At 51.8% G+C, this 16,817-nt stretch overlaps 1 protein-coding gene across 4 annotated transcripts in view; it reads left to right on the top strand.

Annotated features, from left to right (window-relative positions):
• The first annotated feature begins 1,804 nt into the window (after positions 1 to 1,804).
• Positions 1,805 to 16,817, top strand: part of PER1 (period circadian regulator 1) — a 32,275-nt gene continuing 17,262 nt past the window's right edge. For 2 of the 4 annotated variants that reach the window (XM_063930879.1, XM_063930876.1), the window contains exon 1: positions 12,853 to 12,941. The gene's annotated coding sequence lies outside the window, so the exon portion shown is untranslated. Of the gene's footprint in view, positions 3,530 to 12,852; positions 12,942 to 13,006; positions 13,084 to 16,817 lie in introns of those variants that run through there. The other 2 variants (XM_063930877.1, XM_063930878.1) reach the window with 2 other exon arrangements.

Genomic DNA, 16,817 nt, shown 5'->3' with positions numbered 1-16,817 from the left:
CTGTGCGGCATAATGTGTACTGGCAGCTCTGAAATGTGACATAGGGTGAACTTAAGCACTACTGAGATTCATAAAAGAAACTAGGGCACTACTATGGGGCATAACATTAAATAAGGCTCTGCTATGGTTCAGAAAATGAACTAGGGCACTATTATAGGCATACCTCCCAACTTTTGAATCCTATAAGGAGGGACACACGCGCGGCAAAGCCGCGCTCGCTCCAGAAAAAGGTGCGTGACCTAATAAAAGGGGTGTGACCGAATAAAAGGGGTGTGGATTCGTGGGAGGACCCACAATCGCGAGCCACGCCCCCGTTTTCGTCACTGTGGGGGCATGCCCAGCGCTCTGTGAGCCGCTGGCATGCCCCCTCTCCCTCTGGCTTCAGTGAATAGATGCTGTGCGCATGCGCACAGCGTCTATTCACCGCTGCTCTGCTAAGCAGGGCAGCGAGAGACAGAGCCTCCCAACTGCCCCCCCCCACACCGCTTGACACTGCGGCCCGCGGGTGGGACAGCGGGACAGTCCCCAAAAAACGGGACTGTCCCGCGAAAATCGGGACAGTTGGGAGGTATGTTATAGGGCATAAAATTAACAACTGCTGCAGAGAAGTGTCTCTATAGAAGCATTGGGACGGGGCCCCTTCAAAATGTTGCTATGGGGCCCACAAAGTTCTGGCTACGCCCCTCGCCCCTGACTGGGGGGGTGTAATTGTGTCACACAGTGCCGGGGGGTGTAGTTGTGTCACACAGGACTATGGGCATGTAGTTATGTCACATAGTGCTGACAGTATGTAGTTGTGCCACAGAGTGTTTTGAATGTCTAATTGCGTCACACAATGCTGGTATGTATAGCTGTGTCACACATTGCTGGTGTAGGTAGTTGTGTCTCTGTGTTGGAGACGTGTAGCTTTCTCACACAGGGCCAGGTTGTATAGCTATATCAGACAGTAGCAGGTAGTGTAGCAGTGTCACAGTATTGGAGATGTGTTGTGTCACAAAGTGCAGGTTTGTATAGTTGTGTAACACAGTGGAAGTATGTATAGCTGTGTCACCAAGAAGAGGTTTGCATAGCTGTGTGACACATTGTTGGTAACAGTGCTGGGGATGTGTAGTTGTTTAACACAGTGCTTGGTTGTATAAATGTGTGACAATGCTGGATTGTATAGCTGCATAACACAATGCTGGGTTGAGTAGTTGTGTAACACAGTGGTGGGTTGTGTAGGTATGCAACACAGTGCTAGAGATGTGCAATTGTATAACACAGTTCTTGGTTGTGTAACAGTGCTTGGTTGTGTATAGTTGTGTAACACAGTGCTGGACATGTGTATTTGTGTAACAGTGCATAGTTGTGTATAGTTATGTACCACAGTGCTTGGTTGTGTATAGTTGTGTAACACAGTGTTTGGTTGTCTAGTTGTGTAGCACAGTGCTGGACATGTGCAATTGTGTAACACAGTGCTTGGTTGTGTATAGTTGTGTATCACAGTGCTGGACATGTGCACTTGTGTAAGTGCATGGTTGTGTATAGTTGTGTAACACAGTGCTAGGTTGTCTAGTTGTGTAACACAGTGCTGGAGATGTGTAGCTGTAACAGTGGCGGGCTGCATACCTGTGTCACACCATGTGCTGTCATTGTGTTCTCCTGTCACTGTGTATCACACGTGTTTGCGCACATCTCTGTGAGCCGGCTTTCCCCCCAGCCACTCAGAGCGCGGGGGGTGTGTACCGGCAACTGGGGCAGCCAGTCAGCGTGCAGGGGCGTGTGACTCACAGCAACACTCTCACGTGGAGCTGGGAATGGCAGGGACTGAAACCTGACTGTACACAGCAGTCCAAGGAGGGTTACTGGGGAGACAGGCCGGGCCTGGGTCTGGGGAGACAGACCGAGCTGGGGGTCCTGGGGAGATAGACACAGGGACAGTGCTGGGGGTCCTGAAGTGACAGGGTCAGTGCTGGGGGTCCTGGGGAGATAGACACAGGGACAGTGCTGGGGGTCCTGAAGTGACAGGGTCAGTGCTGGGGGTCCTGGGGAGATAGACACAGGGACAGTGCTGGGAGTACTGAAGTGACAGGGTCAGTGCTGGGGGTCCTGGGGAGATAGACACAGGGACAGTGCTGGGAGTACTGAAGTGACAGGGTCAGTGCTGGGGGTCTTGGGGAGATAGACACAGGGACAGTGCTGGGAGTACTGAAGTGACAGGGACAGTGCTGGGGGTCCTGGGGAGAGAGACGCAGGGACAGTGCTGGGAGTACTGAAGTGACAGGGTCAGTGCTGGGGGTCCTGGGGAGATAGACACAGGGACAGTGCTGGGAGTACTGAAGTGACAGGGTCAGTGCTGGGGGTCCTGGTGAGATAGACACAGGGACAGTGCTGGGAGTACTGAAGTGACAGGGTCAGTGCTGGGGGTCCTGGGGAGATAGACACAGGGACAGTGCTGGGAGTACTGAGGTGACAGGGTCAGTGCTGGGGGTCCTGGGGAGAGAGACACAGGGACAGTGCTGGGGGTCCTGAAGTGACAGGGTCAGTGCTGGGGGTCCTGGGGAGATAGACACAGGGACAGTGCTGGGAGTACTGAAGTGACAGGGTCAGTGCTGGGGGTCCTGGGGAGATAGACACAGGGACAGTGCTGGGAGTACTGAAGTGACAAGGTCAGTGCTGGGGGTCCTGGGGAGATAGACACAGGGACAGTGCTGGGAGTACTGAAGTGACAGGGTCAGTGCTGGGGGTCCTGGGGAGATAGACACAGGGACAGTGCTGGGAGTACTGAAGTGACAAGGTCAGTGCTGGGGGTCCTGGGGAGATAGACACAGGGACAGTGCTGGGGGTTCTGAGGTGACAGGGTCAGTGCTGGGGGTCCTGGGGAGAGAGACACAGGGACAGTGCTGGGGGTCCTGGGGTGACGAGCAGTGCTGGGGGTTTTGAGGTGACAGACACAGGGACAACAAAGTAGAGGGTCCTAAGGGGACAAGGACAGTGCAGGGGGTCCTGAGGTGACAGACACAGGGACGGTGCTGGGGGTCCTGAAGTGACAGGGTCAGTGCTGGGGGTCCTGGAGAGAGAGACACAGGCACAGTGCTGGGGGTCCTGAGGTGACAGGGTCAGTGCTGGGGGTCCTGGAGAGAGAGACACAGGCACAGTGCTGGGGGTCCTGAGGTGATAGACACAGGGACAGTGCTGGGGTCCTGAGGTGACAGATACAAGGACGGTGCTGGGGGTCCTGAGGTGACAGACACAGGGACAAGTGCTGGGGGTCCTGGAAGTGAGAGTCCTAGCGCTCAGGAACCTATACCCGGGTATCACCTGTCTAGTAGGGACCTTGGGCTAGTCCAATCAGAACATTGAGCTGTATAGAATCAGTATTACAGGGAGAGTGGTGCAGTGAAAGCCGGGCGGATGAATAGGGGAAGAGGTCTATACTGTAAGTAGCGGTGTGACCCGACCCACCTGTAGGTACGGTGGTCTCCTGTATACAGCGCACACAGCAGCCAAGAATCCCACCTGCGCCTGGACTGCCGGTGAGCCGAACACAGTAAGTGGTTCTGCTATATCGTACAGGTGTTGTGGTGCTGGCAGGGTTAATCTCTCAGTACAGCATCTGATAACATGCCACCAGTTATGTAAGATTAGGGTCCCCGTATACTGATAGCCGGTCCCTGTATACTGATAGCCTCCATGTACAGGTCGTCACTTTCTCATGTTACAGACCATATCTTCCCTGTTAAAAGGAAACATTTTTTCTAAATGTGTCCTTTCTATTTACCCTGCCCCCAAATACCACCTACCCCCCATTATTACCGCATGTGGGCAGATATGGATTTTCCTGCAGCGTATTATATCTCCGCACCCACTCTATTGATTCTGTATTAGATTCACAGCTCCCCCCTCCCTCCCATTCCCTCCAAGCACTGACATCTATACAAATGCTACAATATATATATATATAAATAAATAAATATATATATATATATATATATATATATATAATCTGTATCTCAACAAGTGTTGTGGCCCTAGCGCTTCCTCAGTAGGGCGAGGCTCCAGGGCGATAAGTTTGGGATGTATCACTCAGCTGCCACTAATGGTACATTAAGTCAATAGTAATTTCCCATCACGAAGAAGAAAAATAACCCTTGGTGCCGCCAAAGCCGCTAGTCGCCTAATGTGCTTCAATACATCGGCCTGGGTTCTCTGTGCTTTTATATATATATATATATATATAGGGGGGCGATGTATACTGTTAGTCGTATACGCTCTCGTGTCCATATCTAAGTGCCATAGGAGAGTTAAGGGGTTAGATACACTCTCTCTCTCTCTCTCTCTCTCTGGCACATGAGTATCTGGCACATGATAGCTTGGTGATGGTGTATGAACGGGATCCGGTCTGAAGATCAACAGTGTCTAGGTCGACAATGTTTAGGTCGACCACTATAGGTCGATAGTCACTAGGTCGACATGGATGGAAGGTCGACAGGGTTTCTAGGTCGACAGGTCTAAAGGTCGACATGAGTTTTTCACATTTTTTTCTTTTTTTGAATTTTTTCATACTTAACGATCCACGTGGACTACGATTGGAACGGTAAAGTGTGCCGAGCGAAGCGGTAGCGGAGCGAAGGCACCATGCCCGAAGCATGACGAGCGAAGCGAGCCATGCGAGGGGACGCAGTGCACTAATTTCGGATCCCGGTCACTCTACGAAGAAAACGACACCAAAAAATAAATAAATCATCATGTCGACCTTTAGACCTGTCGACCTAGCACATGTCGACCTAGAAACCCTGTCGACCTTCCATCCATGTCGACCTAGTGACTGCCGACCTATAGTGGTCGACCTAAACATTGTCGACCTAGACACTGTCGATTTGATGAACCACACCCGTATGAACAGTATACAATGGGATTTTCAAGATTCCTCTTTTCCATATTAGACAACAGGTCAGTATATTGTAATTGTAAAGGGCCCGTTCTTCCATGACACCAATATTTGGGGATCTGGCCGCCCTGGGTGCTGGGTGTTTATTGGTATTCTTCTTACCTTTAAATCTCGCCACCTTTCACCTTCTCTGACCCCTTCCCCCCGCCGCCCCCCTCACCTCACTATGCTGCAGTTATTAGTATTCTCCAATCTCCCATCACCTCCTCTCTCCTGTAATGTACCCCCCCCCCCCCCCCCACCTCCTTCACTCTCATTATGTCACGCTGCCACCTGTTATATAACAAATTTTTGTCTCTGGGATAACACAGCATCCCTGTCCCTGTGTGTACTGAGCATCCTCACACACATTCTCCTGTATTCTGAGGTAATATTCTGACAGAAATGTGATTTACTTTCTGCATCCGGCCATCGACAACAGCTGAAAAATTTACCACGACCCAAGCCTTAAATAATAGTTTTGATATAATATAAAATATGAGCTTCATTTTCAACCTTGGACTCATATATGAATCTGTAATCCATGAGCGTCCCAGGTAAAAGGGATAACATGGTCACCTATATATATATATATATATATATATATATACCGGATTACTGGTGGTACGTACAGCGGCATCCCAACGGCTTACCCTTCCTCCCCTAGCGCCTATTCCTTAACCTCCTGCGGCCTGACTCCGTCCCACAGCCTAACCGAGCCCTCCTGCAACCTAACTCCCCCCCGTAGTCTTACTCTACTCTGTGGCCTAATTGAGCCCCCTCCCCTCCCCCGAGCAGCCTGACTCACCCCCCCCCCCCCCCCAGCAGCCTAACTTTCCCCTCCCGCATCCTAACTCCCGCCCGCAGCCTAACTCCCCCCCCCGCATCCTGACTTCCCCCGCAGCCTAACTCTACCCCGCAGCCTGAGCCCTCCCATATCCTAACTTGCCCTGCAGCCTAACCCCACCCCCCCCCCCCCCCCCCCCCCCCCCCACGCAGCCTAACTGAGCCTTCCTGCAGCCTAAGAAAGAGGTCCATTTATGAAACAGTGAAAGGAGTGAAGAAGTGAGCCAGTGGAGAAGTTGCCCATGACAACCAATCAGCTTTTAAGTAACATTTATCAAATGCTTTCTATAAAATGATACGAAGCAGCTGATTGGTTGCCATGGCTCACTTCTCCACTCTTTTCACTGCTTCCTGATTAGACCACTCCCCTCCGCAGCCCAACTCGCCCCACAGCCTAACTCCGCCTGCAGCCTGAGCCCTCCCGCAGCCTAGATCCCCCCCGCACAGCCTATCTCTCCTCCCCCAGCACCTGATGTGTCTGGATTAAAGGAGGTTCTGGACTATCAGATGCCAGATAATCGATGTTGCACCTGTATATCAAAATAGGAGCAGGAGGGGGGGGGGGGGGGGTTGGGTTGATTCTGCCCCCTGCTCCATGAGCGACCCATTGCCCGCGTACTTGGTTTCGGTCGCCCTTATCTCTCAGAACCACCACAGTCTTTTATTGTATCATGATATTCTGTTTATTTCACACCTGGCTGGACATTTACTAAGCAGTGATCGGAGAAGTGAGCCAGTGGAGATATTGCCCCATCAACCAATCAGCAGCTCTATATCATTTTATAGTATGCAAATTATAGATGTTACTTCAGAGCTGATTGGTTGCCATGGGCCACTTCTCCACTGGCTCACTTCTCCGATCTTATCACTGCTTAGTAAATGTCACCCTTGTGTGTGCTTTCTGTCTCTCTCTCCACCACCCCCCCTCCATGTATTCATGCTAGTCATCTTCCGACCTACTGAACGACAGACTTTTTGGACGACACGCGGAAGACCAGCCGCGCGGCGCCTGTCCCCATACATGCATGCATGTGTAGGCCGTGTTTTATTATGCGTGTGTGTGATTGCGATGTTACTAGCTGCCCCAATAACCCAGCTTCTTCCCCTGGGGCAGAGAGAGGGGGCAGAGAGAGGGTGCAGCGAGCAGGAGAGAGAGAGAGAGGTTTGCCAGGAACATAGCTCAGGCTCGTGTCTCTGAGCGTGCGCTTCCACCCCTGGCGGTCAAATCGGCCAATCAGGAGATGTCTGCCGCATCGTCTATGGTCTCGCTCATAGTGACGCCTGCCTGAGTTTAATATAACTCTCTTTTGTGGTGATGTGTTACATGATTGCTGCATTCATTGTGTGTCATAAACTCTATGGATCGCGCAGTAGAATTGGAGGGGTCACTCCTGCGTTTGTGCTGTGAGAGTGTGTTACACAAAGGGTGCGAGATAATGAGGCCGAATACGTCGCCTGGAAAGGAATCGTCATCTCTGCTTAGCTTCTGTACATCGGATAGTACGTGAGACAGCCGCGTCGCTCTGGGAATACGTGCAATGAGTCATCTCACCCACTGACGCCCACACGTGCGGCGCCCGCTCCTGCGCCTAGGGTCTGACCGCAGTTATTATGGGCCGGGGGTAAGATTCGGAGATGGACGCATGTGCCGACGCAGCTGCCACTTAGTGTGTGAAAATAGGCAAATGTCGTAGGCGCCGGGATTTGTATTGAGGCGCCAAATGGAAGCGTCAGATCCGCCGCCTGTGTACGGAGACGCACGTCGGCCCATAATCGGCTTTCAGACTAACCGGTCGCGCAGTATGACCGCAGCAACTAAGACGCCGGAGCCATTGCAACTGCGTACGGGATTCGCAAGCTGTGACACGGCCCCGAAACGGTCGTGACACACCTGCGTTTCAGACACTCCCCCGTTACCTCCCATCAATGCTCCCTGACTGTCAGTCACTTCCTAAATCCTCACCGCGACCCCCGCCACAAGACCCTCGCGGCACACGCGCAGAGCAGTTTACACGCAGGTGCAAAAAATTGCTACACAGTGCACAACATAGATATTGCATGCAATCAGGCTCTATGCTCTGTCCTGCTATGTGTAACCTAAGGGGTTTGGTGCAGCTCCAGGCCCGTGTCGCAGCATAGGTCCTCTCTCCTGTGTGGTAATAACAGGACTTATGAACTGTTTGTAGTCTTGTAAAAAAAAAAAAAAAGTTTTCTTTTGTAAAGACTTGGCGTACGCGGCGGCAGACTGCTTTATAGGTTACCCATTTACTGGGAGAACTAAAACCCATCTGTTGGGTGCACAGGGTAAGAACATCGATCCCTGTGCCAAGTATAATTGCTAGATAAAAAGTTTGCTGCCAAGTAATGGAACAGACAACCCCTCCCACCGCTTCAGATTATTTAAGGAGGAGATTTATCAAATCTTGGAGAGAAAGAAAGGGCGAGATTTATCAAATCTTGGAGAGACAGTTACAGAGAGATAAAGTACCAACCAATCAGCTCATAACTGCTATGTTACAGGTTGTGTTTGAAAAATGACAGCTAGGAGCTGATTGGCTGGTACCTTACCTCTCTCCATTTTATCTCTCTCCAAAATTTTATAAATCTACCCCTAAATTAGGTCTTTAAAAGATGACTGGATTTATATACCACCCACGTTTACAGCGTCCAGAGCCTCCGAATGCTGAAGTAGAACTTAATCATTGTGAAATATTAAGCAGTATACATTATGGGCCTAATTCAGACCTGATCACTCGCTAGGGTTTTTTTTTGAAGCGCTGCGATCAGATAGTCGCCGCCCATAGAGGGTTTTTTTTTGCTTTACAAGTGTGTGTGAACGCATGTGCAGCCGGGCGGTACAAAAAAGATTTGTTTAGTTTCTGAGTAGCCCAGAACTTACTCAGCCGCTGCGATCACTTCAGCCTGTCCGGGACCGGAACTGACGACAGACTCCCACCCTGCAAACGCTTGGACACGCCTGCGTTTTTCCAACCACTCCCTGAAAACGGTCAGTTGCCACCCACAAACGCCCTCTTCTTGTCAATCTCCTTGCGATCGGCTGTGCGAATGGATTCTTCGTAAAACACATCGCACAGCAACGATCCGCTTTGTACCTGTACGACGCGCCTGCGCATTGCGGTGCATGTGCAGTTCTGACCTGATCACAGCGCAGCGAAAAAAACTAGCATGTGATCAGGTCTGAATGACCCCCTAAGACGTGAGCGGCTGTGAAGGGGCAATAGTGCCACTGTTAAGGCCCCCATCCACTAGTGCGATATGGGCTCTATTTATGCGATTGAGACGAATTGCTGAGACGGATTGCATGAAAAGTGTTTCATCGCATGTCCTTTTCATGCAAGGCGCGTTCCCATGTGCCTTGCGCCGCAGTCGCAGATCACACCGGCTGACCATGATATTTATAATGTAAAAAATATACTCAAGTAGCAAATCGCAATCGCAGGGCTCCCGGGAAGCTGCCGGCCAGATTGCAGGAAAAATTGCTCCAACTCATGGCTGAGATAAAACTCCCTAGTGGATGGGGGCCTCATTTTCCGTGCAAAAGGGGCTGTTGCGATTGGAAGAATCGTGGTGGGAAACAGTGGCGGATCTTGCCACGGGCAAGCAGGACTTTTGCCTGGGGCGCCGCCTTCCAGAGGGCGCTGGCGCCGTCCGGAGGGCGCGCACCATGGCAAGATCCGACACTGTGCCCCCCGCAGTGCCCCCCGCTTTGAAGGGAACCAAACGCGTAGCGTCTAGTTTCCCTTCATGGAGAGGACCTTTGTTGTGAGGTGCGCGATGACGTCATCGCGCACCGCACAGCAAAGGTCCTCTCCATGAAGGGAAACTAGACACTAACCAGGTATCCAGCACCAGTGAGCGGTCTTGTGTGTGAAGACGTGTAGTGTGAGGGATTGGCTGCTGCTCATTTATAGTCCTAAGTGTACTGAGATGCTGATTTCCAGGGTGCATTAGCAGGCTTGTTACCTGTGCTGGGCACATGGGGAGGGTTGTAACCTGTGACGGGCACATGGGGAGGCTTGGTACATGTAATGGGCACATAGAGAGGCTTGTTACCTGCGACGGGCACATGGGGAGGGTTGTAACCTGTGACGGGCACATGGGGAGGCTTGGTACATGTGATGGGCACATAGAGAGGCTTGTTACCTGTGACGGGCACATGGGGAGGGTTGTTACCTGTGCTGGGCACATGGGGAGGCTTGTTACCTGTGCTGGGCACATGGGGAGGCTTGTTACCTGTGACGGGCACATGGGGAGGGTTGTTACCTGTGCTGGGCACATAGAGAGGCTTGTTACCTGTGACGGGCACATGGGGAGGGTTGTTACCTGTGCTGGGCACATGGGGAGGCTTGTTACCTGTGCTGGGCACATGGGGAGGGTTGTTACCTGTGACGGGCACATGGGGAGGGTTGTTACCTGTGACGGGCACATGGGGAGGCTTGGTACATGTGATGGGCACATAGAGAGGCTTGTTACCTGTGACGGGCACATGGGGAGGGTTGTTACCTGTGCTGGGCACATGGGGAGGGTTGTTACCTGTGCTGGGCACATGGGGAGGGTTGTTACCTGTGACGGGCACATGGGGAGGGTTGTTACCTGTGACGGGCACATGGGGAGGCTTGGTACATGTGATGGGCACATAGAGAGGCTTGTTACCTGTGACGGGCACATGGGGAGGGTTGTTACCTGTGACGGGCACATGGGGAGGCTTGTTACCTGTGCTGGGCACATGGGGAGGCTTGTTACCTGTGCTGGGCACATGGGGAGGGTTGTTACCTGTGACGGGCACATGGGGAGGGTTGTTACCTGTGACGGGCACATGGGGAGGCTTGGTACATGTGATGGGCACATAGAGAGGCTTGTTACCTGTGACGGGCACATGGGGAGGGTTGTTACCTGTGCTGGGCACATAGGGAGACTTGTTACCTGTGCTGGGCACATAGAGAGGCTTGGTACCTGTGACGGTTACATAGAGAGGCTTGTTACCTGTGATGGGCACATAGAGAGGCTTGGTACCTGTGACGGTTACATAGAGAGGCTTGTTACCTGTGATGGGCACATAGGGAGGCTTGGTACCTGTGACGGGCACATAGAGAGGCTTGGTACCTGTGACGGGCACATAGAGAGGCTTGGTACCTGTGACGGGCACATAGAGAGGCTTGGTACATGTGACTGGCACATAGAGAGGCTTGGTACATGTGATGGGCACATAGAGAGGCTTGGTACCAGTGACGGGCACATAGAGAGGCTTGTTACCTGTGCTGGGCACATAGAGAGGCTTGTTACCTGTGACGGGCACATAGAGAGGCTTGGTATCTGTGACGGGCACATAGGGAGGCTTGGTACCTGTGATGGGCACCTACAGTTGCTTGGTACCTGTGATGGGCACATAGAAAGGCTTGGTACCTGTGACGGGCACATAGGGAGGCTTGGTACCTGTGACGGGCACATACAGTTGCTTGGTACCTGTGACGGGCACATACAGTTGCTTGGTACCTGTGACGGGCACATAGAGAGGCTTGGTACCTGTGACGGGCACATAGGTATGCTTGGTACATGTGACGGGCACATAGAGAGGCTTGGTACATGTGATGGGCACATAGAGAGGCTTGGTACCTGTGACGGGCACATAGAGAGGCTTGGTACCTGTGACGGGCACCTACAGTTGCTTGGTACCTGTGACGGGCACATAGAGAGGCTTGGTACCTGTGACGGGCACCTACAGTTGCTTGGTACCTGTGACGGGCACATAGAGAGGCTTGGTACCTGTGACGGGCACATAGAGAGGCTTGGTACCTGTGACGGGCACATAGGGAGGCTTGGTACCTGTGACGGGCACATAGGGAGGCTTGGTACATGTGATGGGCACATAGAGAGGCTTGGTACCTGTGACGGGCACATAGAGAGGCTTGGTACCTGTGACGGGCACATAGGGAGGCTTGGTACCTGTGGCGGTTACAGAAAGATGCTGGGTTCCCGTGTTGGGTGCACCTGTATTACATAACCCGCCAGACTGACACAGAGACACAGAACCTGTGCACAGCCGGTAACAAGAGAGGGCTCTGCTGCGATGCTTACAGCTGATACAGATAGTCCTCACATTATCTCCCCGGCCACTGTCCTGCACACTTTACATAATGTCACTTTATATAAGCCCCTATCATTGCTCCGCGGGCCCTGCCCCCCCTCCCCGGAATTCCTTTATGTAAGGAGTGGTAACCTGATAGAGCGCAGCTATCTGCAGCACAGGTTACATCACCTGGGGGATACCCCCGGCTCTCCTCCCCCGCCACCTCCAGGTGCTCACTGCCCACACAAACCACTTTATCTCTCTCTCCAAGGCTTGATGCATCTCCCCTTGACTATCTCCTCCTCCTCCTCTCTCTATTGCTGTCTCTCACACACCCTCCCATGTGCTTTCCCTAGAACACAATGTCCTTGGCACAATAGCCGGCTATGTCTGTCTCGTTGGGTATGTCTCTTGTGTGAGCTGTGTGTGCTCTCTCTCTCTCTGCGGCTGGAAGGGTTAAAGATGCAATGCTCTGTATCTCCTGCTGGGAAGAGAAGCAGGAGTTAGTGCAATGCCCTGCAGGTGCTGCCAGTCAGGCCGTGGCAATATAAATAAAAGGAGCAACGCTCTGCATTCTGCGCAGGCCTCTGGCTATTGGGTTGCCCCACACAGGTGCAATAGGCCCTTGACCCTTCCCCAGCAAAGTGGGGCATTGGTCTGGATTGATAGTGTAGGATGTTTTGCATCTTGAGAGGGGACCGGTGCTGTGCTCCTGGATTGTGGCGCACCTGTGGGGGGGCCGGTGGAGGATGGGCAGGCTGGCTGACAGGTTGCGTCTCTCCGGCAGAGGAAGGGTTAATCTGTGGCAGGAACACGCTCCCTATTTACATATTATGCAGGAGCGGCTCTGCGATTGGCCCATCGCCGCCTCCAATCGCAGCAGCGAGGAGGGGGGCGAGCAGCACTGCCATCCACGTGTGGGGTGATTACCACACGGGGTGGGGGCGGTGACATCGCAAGGCAGGCGGCCTATGGGAGCGCGGCATGGGAGGGGGCAGCAGGAGGATAGAGCTGGGATAGCTGAGGGTGGTGTGTGCAGTAGACAAGGAGACGACTTAAGAGAAGGAAGGAGATACAGCAGAGGATGAGACAGAGAAGGTGAGGAACAGAGTGCTGCCTACCCCCACTGGAGTGATGAGACTGGGGGATGAGAGGGGGGGACTCTGTGTGCACCCCCCACTGGCCGGGAGAGACCACTTTGCTCCTAGGACCTGCCTGGGGGAAATGCATGGACTGGAAGGTGATGTGGCCACATGTGGTGCATGGGAGAGGGGCATTGGTGCCAGCCCAGGAAACCCAGGAACTGTGCAAGAGATGGGAGAGGGTACAGGAGAGCTGGGCAACAGGTGGAGACAGAGGACATTCTACTGGTGGTCCTATAGCAACTACTGCAGCAGGAGGACTGAGAGAGACCTGTGCCTCCACCTGAGCTGTACAGAGGAGGTATCTGTGTGTAGGTGCCCCAGAGAGTGAGAGAGACCTGTGCCTCCTCTTGTGCTGTACAGAGGGGTGTATATGTGTATAGGTGCCCCAGAGACTGAGAGACCTGTGCCTCCTCCTGTGCTGTACAGAGGAGGTATCTGTGTATAGGTGAAACAGAGAGTAAGAGACCTGTGCCTCCTCCTGTTCTGTACAGAGGGGTGTATATGTGTATAGGTGCCCCAGAGACTGAGAGAGACCTGTGCCTCCTCCTGTGCTGTACAGAGGAGGTATCTGTGTATAGGTGACACAGAGAGTAAGAGACCTGTGCCTCCTCCTGTTCTGTACAGAGGGGTGTATATGTGTATAGGTGCCCCAGAGACTGAGAGACCTGTGCCTCCTCCTGTGCTGTACAGAGGGAGTATATGTGTATAGGTGCCCCAGAGACAAACCTGTGCCTCCAACTGTGCTGTACAGAAGGAGTATATGTATAGGTGCGCCAGAGACTGAGAGAGACCTGTGCTGTTACAGAGGGGGGTATCTGTGTAGAAGTGCCCCAAAGACTGAGAGACCTATGCCTCCTCCTGTGCTGTACAGAGGAGGTATCTGTGTATTGGTGCCCCAGAGACTGAGAGACTTGTGCCTCCCCATGAGCTGTACAGAGGGGGGTATATGTGTATAGGTGCCCCAGAGACAGACGTGTGCCTCCAACTGTGCTGTTCAGAGGGGATATCTGTGTATAGGTGCTCTCAGAGACTGAGAGACCTGTGCCCCCCCCCCTGTGCTGTATAGAGGGGGGTATATGTGTATAGGTGCCCCAGAGACTGAGAGACCTGTGCCTCCTCCTGTGCTGTACAGAGGGGATATCTGTGTATAGTTGCCTCAGAGACAGACTTGTGCCTCTTCCTGTGCTGTACAGAGGGGATATCTGTGTATAGGTGCCTCAGAGACAGACTTGTGCCTCCTCCTGTGCTGTACAGAGGGGATATCTGTGTATAGGTGCCTCAGAGACAGACTTGTGCCTCCTCCTGTGCTGTACAGAGGGGATATCTGTGTATAGGTGCCTCAGAGACAGACCTGTACCTCCTCCTGTGCTGTACAGAGGGGCTATCTGTGTATAGGTGCCTCAGAGACAGACTTGTGCCTCCTCCTGTGCTGTACAGTGGGGATATCTGTGTATAGGTGCCTCAGAGACAGACCTGTGCCTCCTCCTGTGCTGTACAGAGGGGATATCTGTGTATAGGTGCCTCAGAGACAGACCTGTGCCTCCTCCTGTGCTGTACAGAGGGGCTATCTGTGTATAGGTGCCTCAGAGACAGACCTGTACCTCCTCCTGTGCTGTACAGAGGGGATATCTGTGTATAGGTGCCTCAGAGACAGACCTGTGCCTCCTCCTGTGCTGTACAGAGGGGCTATCTGTGTATAGGTGCCTCAGAGACAGACCTGTACCTCCTCCTGTGCTGTACAGAGGGGATATCTGTGTATAGGTGCCTCAGAGACAGACCTGTACCTCCTCCTGTGCTGTACAGAGGGGATATCTGTGTATAGGTGCCTCAGAGACAGACCTGTGTCTCCTCCTGTGCTGTACAGAGGGGCTATCTGTGTATAGGTGCCTCAGAGACAGACCTGTACCTCCTCCTGTGCTGTACAGAGGGGATATCTGTGTATAGGTGCCTCAGAGACAGACCTGTGCCTCCTCCTGTGCTGTACAGAGGGGCTATCTGTGTATAGGTGCCTCGGAGACAGACCTGTGCCTCCTCCTGTGCTGTACAGAGGGGCTATCTGTGTATAGGTGCCTCAGAGACAGACCTGTGCCTCCTCCTGTGCTGTACAGAGGGGATTTCTGTGTATAGGTGCCTCAGAGACAGACCTGTACCTCCTCCTGTGCTGTACAGAGGGGATATCTGTGTATATGTGCCTCAGAGACAGACCTGTGCCTCCTCCTGTGCTGTACAGGGGATATCTGTGTATATGTGCCTCAGAGACAGACCTGTACCTCCTCCTGTGCTGTACAGAGGGGATATCTGTGTATAGGTGTGTTATAAAACCCTTTCTCTGCAGAATGAAATGGAGACTTCGCACCACTTACATTCTACAGCTCCTCCTACTGGCTGGTACTCCAGGAAAAACCCATCCTATATATCAAACCAATGCACTTTGGTGGAAGTCAAAATGCCTGACATCACCAAGGTGGATTCTATTGTGCGACTCAGACCCTTTGTGCTTGCTTTATGGGGTAAATTTTGGTTTTTGTCATCTACAAACAGAACTGTGCATCCTATAAATGTACACACAGAGATTACTGTGCATCCTATAGGCTGATGGAGGAGATTACTGTGCATCCTATAGGTTGACGGAGAGACAGAGAGGACTGTTCATCCTTTAGGCTGATGGAGAGACATTTCTGTGCATCCTATAGGATGATGGAGAGAGATTACTGTGCATCCTATCGGATGATGATGAGAGAGATTACTGTGCATCCTATAGACTGATGGAGAGAGATTACTGTGCATCCTATCGGATGATGATGAGAGAGATTACTGTGCATCCTATAGACTGATGGAGAGAGATTACTGTGCATCCTTTAGGCTGATGGAGAAAAAAATTACTGTGCAACCTATAGGATGATGGAGAGAGATTACTGTGCAACCTATAGGATGATGGAGAGAGATTACTGTGCATCCTATAGGTTGATGATGAGAGAGAGAAATTACTGTGCATCCTTTAGACTGATGGAGAGATTAATATGCATCCTATAGGACGATGGAGAGAGATTACTGTGCATCCTGTAGATTGATGGAGAGAGATTACTGTTCATTTTATTGGTTGATGATGAGAGAAAGGAAATGAAGATAGAGATTACTGTGCATCCTATAGGTTGATGGAGAGATTACTATGCATCCTATAGTCTGTTGGAGAGATTACTGTGCATTCTATTGGTTGATGGAGAGATTACTGTGCATCCTATAGGCTGATGAAGAGAGATTACTGTGCATATTATCATATTATAGGCTGATGGAGAGAGAGATTACTGTGCATCCTATAGGCTGATGGAGAGAAATGACGGCGCATCCTATAGACTGATGGAGAGAGATTACTGTGCATCCTATAGACTGATGGAGAGAGATTACTGTGCATCCTATAGACTGATAGAGAGAGATTACTGTGCATCCTATAGACTGATGGAGAGAGATTACTGTGCATCCTTTAGGCTGATGGAGAAAATATTACTGTGCAACCTATAGACTGATGGAGAGAGATTACTGTGCATCCTATAGACTGATGGAGAGAGATTACTGTGCATCCTATAGACTGATGGAGAGAGATTACTGTGCATCCTTTAGGCTGATGGAGAAAAAATTACTGTGCAACCTATAGACTGATGGAGAGAGATTACTGTGCATCCTATAGACTGATGGAGAGAGATTACTGTGCATCCTATAGACTGATGGAGAGAGATTACTGTGCATCCTTTAGGCTGATGGAGAAAAAATTACTGTGCAACCTATAGGATGATGGAGAGAGATTACTGTGTATCCTATAGGTTGATGATGA

This window comes from Pseudophryne corroboree, chromosome 6 (assembly GCF_028390025.1).
Source record: "Pseudophryne corroboree isolate aPseCor3 chromosome 6, aPseCor3.hap2, whole genome shotgun sequence".
NCBI classification, from domain to species: Eukaryota; Metazoa; Chordata; class Amphibia; order Anura; family Myobatrachidae; genus Pseudophryne; species Pseudophryne corroboree.
Note: the sequence above shows the minus strand (reverse complement) of the source record. Positions and strands in the feature narration are given on the sequence as shown.